Raw genomic sequence first — 5862 nt, 5'->3', positions numbered from 1 at the left:
ACAGGAGGAGGAAATTGAACCATTGTCTGCCACATCCCAGGTCAGTACCCTGACCACTGGGCTAAAAGTTACAAGGGAGTCTGGGGCTGCCAACCTCCTCCTCTTTCCCTTTCCCTCCCCGGCTGTTTTTTGCAGAGTTAGATACTCACTTAACTCATTCTCACAAGAAACAGCTTAGGCACCTAGGCTGCCTGACTTCAGGAGAAGGGGTTCCCAGCTGTGGATTACAGGCAGAGAGAGCTAGGTGCCTCCCTGTAGCTGGGATTTAGGTGCCAAACTCTGTGAGAGGGGAAGTGCTTAGGACACACCTTCCTCATCCGCATCTCCCATTGGCTGCCTTAGGCAGTTCCTGGCAGTAGCTTGCTGGCTTTTGTGGGTCAATTCTTAGGTGTCTCACTCCCTATTCATTGTATATGGTGCCTGACTCAGGGTTTGTGGATCCCATTGTTCCAGTGATTTTCTAGGTGCCTAAAAATTAAGTGTTGCAACAATCTTAAGTCCCTTTGTGGGTCTAGGCCAGGGGTTCTCAAACGGGGTCGTGACTCCTCAGGGGGTTGCAGCGGTAGGCCTCCACCCCCAAACCCTGCTTCACCTCCAGGATTTATAATAATGTTAAATATTAAAAAAAATTGTAGTTTTAGTTATAAGGGGGGTCACACTCAGAGGCTTGCTGTGTGAAAGGGGTCACCACTACAAATGTTTGAGAACCACTGGTCTAGGCCATAGTTGCAGTCATCCTTGTATGTTTATAAAGTACCTCTTTCCCCAACTTACATTGGTTTTGTGGTGGCATTGTTTGGTGGGGTAAATGTCATTGTGCAAAAGTTCCCATCTAACGATTGCATTAATTGCTGTAATACTTCTATTTTAGGGGGGTTTCTGTATTCACAAACAAACAAATCCATTTAACCCTTTGCCTGTGAGCTTCTATTCCTATGCCTGATTGGCTCAAGGTTCTAGGTGAGCCTGAGACTGAAAGTGGCCCACTCTGCACTAACATATTCACATGCTGGAAACGCACAAAAGGGGAAAGACTGAAAGTTGGTACTTAGGGAGAAACTCACTGAAAAACTTAAGGCATTCAAAACTAATGCAACTAAGTGCAAAGTATTGGGTAATCACAGCTAAAGCTAAGATTGCAGAGCTTAACTTCAAAAACACTGGCTTAGAGTCTAATAGTTAAATTATGCAAGTATATATCTGGAGTAATTCCATTGACTTCAATGAACTCTGGAAATCCAGATTTTAACCACTGTAACTGATGCAAGAATCTAACCAACTATTTAAACAGTTTAATCTTTTTTTAAATAAAAAAGTTACACTCACACTGAACTGTTTCTAAAACTGGTCACAACCCAAGGGGGACTTTTTAAATTTTGAGGCAAAAAGATGTGTCTTGTGCAGCCTTCTTTGTATAGCTCTAATGCTGAAATGGCTGAAGGTAGAAAGTTTAAAATTTGGCATAGAAGTAACCCTCCTTGAGAAATGCTTTTGTGTGTTCTGTGAAAATATCACTTTGTGCAGTTCAAATGAATCTTTTTTTTTTTTTTTTTTAAATCACCAATACTTGGAAAGAAGATTAGGTATGTTGAATGAGGTGAGTTGAGCCCTGTTTCATTCACTGCATATTGAAGTGTCAAGGGAGCTGCAGATTTTCTGTCCCCCACCCCCACCCCCCGTTTGACTTTCACGTGGAGTTGCCTACAGTACACAGGGGAGAGAGGACTTTGTGGGAGCCTCACTGAGTGTGCACCATAGATTGGACAGTATTCTATTGGGGTCCCCGCCAAATTGTAAGAGATTCTGGATGGCTTTTATTCTTCACCACCCCCCATAAGTGAGGAGGGAAGGGAGGAAAAACTTGGAAATTCAATTAAAAAACCTAAGGTTTCACAACTAAGCACTCAAGTCAGAAAAGGCCAAAGCTGAAACTGCTGGTGCAGCCTTAACTCTGGCATCTATCGTTTCCATGCAGTTTTTAAAAATGATGTTGTCCTGTAGTATTTCTGAAATAATACCAGACAATTTATCTTCTACAACCTTGAATATAAATGATGTATGGATTCTGGATGTGTATAAAACATGTATTAAATTATATATAATGTCACTAGAAGACATAACATATATAGATGTGGGTGGGGGGAATAGCATAATATGATATTATTTGAGAATAGCGTGTGGGGAATTAATTAAAGATTGTATCATAATGAGTAGTTTGCAGCAGCACATGATTAAGATTGCATATATGGCCTTAACTGAAGCACTTCCAGACCCAAATGCTTAACTAGGCAATGCTAACACTTGCTCTGCATAGTTTTTTGTTGGATTGTGAATGGGCCTGGAATCCAAACTATGGAAACAAAACTATGGGAGGAAGTAGAAGGGTAAGAATATCTTTTATTTGCTGAAAGTGATAGGGAGGGAGTAAATGGTGAGGGGATCAAGAGAGTTCTGCTGTCGTCCTCTGATTATCTGTAGTGCTGAAGAGTCTCAGGGCCCTTTTATCTCTGAAGACTAGAGAGTTTTGAGTGAGTGTGCATGTTGCTTGTTATGAGCTAGTTCATCTGCAGGAAACCATCGTGGCCAGGGAGGCATGTTTATGGTGGCTGACTGCATTTGCTAGATGACAATTTAGATTGTACAGCAGCTTTTCACATATTCTTACCATCAAAATATGGGACATGTTCAGAGCTGGTTTCTTTCACCTCCCCAAAAACCTGTCTCTTATCCCTTCACCATTTTTAGTAAATGATATGCTTTCCAAACCAGCTGCCACGATCACATTACTTTTGAAAGAGAGAGACAGACAATATAAAAGGAAAAGGAGAGAAATTTTGAACTATTAAATGAGCTCTGGCTCGTGCTTGGATCTTTCATTCTCTATCCCTCTTCTTTTAGGAATCAGGCCTGGCGATAGCTTTCACAAGTGTTGACAGGACTGCCTGGTCCTGTCAGGACAGTGGTGTGTTCTGCAGCAACTGGATTTAAATAGTTAGAAATTATGGGAGTGTTCTTGGGTTCATAATCAGAGGGGTAGCTATGTTAGTCTGGATCTGTTAAAGCAGCAAAGAGTCCTGTGGCACCTTATAGACTAACAGACATATTGGAGCATGAGCTTTTGTGGGTGAATACCCATTGCATCCGACGAAGTGGGTATTCACCCACGAAAGCTCATGCTGTAATACGTCTGTTAGTCTATAAGCTGCCACAGGACTCTTTGCTGCTTTTGGGTTCATTAGAAGTTCCTAGGTTATTGGCATAATAAGAGTCTCTTAAGGTACACAGAGATATCAGAGCCATGTCTACAAGCAAATATTGTTAACAACTCTAAACCCCATACTTGATTACTTTGTCAAGAGGAGAAGAGAAATGTAAAGCAATGAGCAAATGCGAAGGAACTCTGGAAACAAAAGGAAATGACACATACACCCATGAAAAATATTAGGACAGGTAATAGTTTCCATCACAGACACACTTGTTGCTGCAAGAGCATGTTCTCCATAGCCTTTTCCTGACATAGTGGAGACAACGCAGATTACTTCTAGTTCTCCTTAACTCTCTCTCTCTCTCTCTCTCTAGATTTCTGCTATGGCTGACTAATTTTACCCTAGGAAAGGCCTTTTTAAAAAAAATAGTTTAACTAAGGCCCTGTCTACCCTGGCAAGTTTCTGCACAGTAAAGCAGCTTTCTGTGCTGTAATTCCTGAGGTGCCAAGCCACATAGTATGCAGAAAGTGTGCCACTGTAGCGCTTTTAAAAAAAACACCCCAAGAGGTGTACAGCTTTCTGCGCTGGGGCGCCAGTGTAGACACTGTAGCCATTACAGCACTGCAATTGGCCTCTGGGAGGTGTCCCACAATGCCTTTCACCTCTCTGGTCATTGGTTTGAACTCTACTGCCCTGCCCTGAGGTGACCAACCATCATCCCCACTCTGTAAATTCCTTTGCAGATTTGAAAGTCCCCTTCCTATTTGCTCAGTGATGCGTGCAGTGGTCTCAGCACATCTTTCCAGGTCATCATTTCTGCTCCACGCACTAAGCGGTTCTCCCCCCCCCCCCTTGGAGCAATGCCAAGCTGCTGGACCTCATGAGCATTTGGAGAGAGAAGGCTGTGCAGTCCTAGCTGTGCTCCACCCATAGGAATTCTACCAATCAACAGATTTCATGATGCATGATAAAAAGGGGCCATGACCGGGACATATTGCAATGTAGGGTCAATGTGAAGGAGCTGCAGAACTCCTACCAGAAGGTGCAGGAGGCAAACGGATGCTCTGGTGCTCCGCCCACAAGCTGCCAGTTCTACAAAGAGCTGGACGCAATACTCTGTGGCAACCCCACTACGAAGGCCCCTGTGGATACTTCACTGGCTCGTGTGCCAGTCGAGAGTGGACCAAGCCAGGAGGAGGAAATCTTGGATGAGGATGTGGAGGGGGACCCAGAGGCAGAGGATGACTCAGAGGCCAGAGATGCATGCAGCCAGGACCTCAGTCTCTGCCTGCATGCTTGCACATGGGTTTTTGAGCAGCCATCACTCAGCGCTACCCTCCCTCTCCTGCAGATATATTTTGGGGACGGAACAATGCTTTCAATAAACTTATTTAGAATCTGGTGCAGGAAACTTCTTACCAAGGTGAAACCATTTTAAAGAAGTTCAGAAGTGGTGATTGTGCCTACTGGATTTGGCAGTGCCATTTTAAAGTTTTGTTTTACTGGGGTAAGGGTTTATAGGTCTCTAGGGGTGCAGGAGAGGGATGGCAGCTTGCAGCCCCTGGGTTATCTGAGGTTGGGGCTGCTGGTCTTGATTTTATCAACTCTTGGTTTGACTGGCTTGAGTTCTTTGTTTGCTGTAACCTGGGAAGAGAACCCTAGAACTGTGCAGATCCTTTCCTCCATACAGAAAAGGCTTTTCCTTCATGGCCAAGTACATTGGTGTGAAATTGAGTGAGAACCCTAGAACTGCAGCAGTGAAGCTAGGAACCAGTAGTAGCAGCAACTTGGGAGCTGGGAGGGGGTCAGTGGTTGAAGGACAGTATGATCTTGTGGACTGGAACTAACCATGTTTTAATCCCAGCTGTATAGACTTGGGTAAGCTTCTTCCTTGTTTTTCTTCTCTATAAACTAGCATTCAGCCTGACCTGTCCTGCATGGCTGGGTGTAAGGATTAACTGATGTTCAAGTATCATTAGTAACAGCTGCAAAGAGATGTGTGTGTGTTTGTGAAACACGCCCCCCCACCCCCAAAAGGAATAGGTATTGGCAGAATGAGGCGAAATGGCACTATAGATGGCATATACAGCAGCTCCAGCTCTGCTTTTGAAAGGTCTTTTCTCCTAAGATCTTGCGAATCCTAAATGTAGTTGTGATGTGGGAGAGGGAATGCTGTAGTAGTTCCATTCAGCACAAGAGGCAAGTGCTGTTTGCCAGTGAGTTTGCTATAAACAGAGCCCTGTGCCTCCATAGATGTAGATATCCGTGGACCATGTTTGTGGATACAAATTTTATACCCATGCAGGGCTCTAGCTATAAACCCTTCCTATGCTAGAAGCATGGTCCTGAAGGCTTATGGTAAGAGCATCTGAGGGATGAAGGATACAGCCATTACTTGGCAGGGGGCTTACCACCATTACTTTAGTATTGTAGTAAGGCTTCCTTGTTGATGCACAGCTTATTTCAGCTCAGAACTACCTTGAGTTCCATCTTGTCCTACTGGACACCAAGCAGGAGGACCCATGCAGTATCTCCCTATCTTTCACTCACGTTCCAGCTGTAAGCCTTATTAAGATCTTCATGTGCTCATGTAGTGCTGTTACTCAGCTCTCTACAGTTAAGCAATACACTTTGTATAAGACATACTAAATAAAGT

Source organism: Gopherus flavomarginatus, chromosome 5 (genome assembly GCF_025201925.1).
Source record: "Gopherus flavomarginatus isolate rGopFla2 chromosome 5, rGopFla2.mat.asm, whole genome shotgun sequence".
Taxonomy (NCBI): Eukaryota; Metazoa; Chordata; order Testudines; family Testudinidae; genus Gopherus; species Gopherus flavomarginatus.
The sequence above is the reverse complement of the archived record's forward strand: the minus strand, read 5'-3'. Positions refer to the sequence as shown.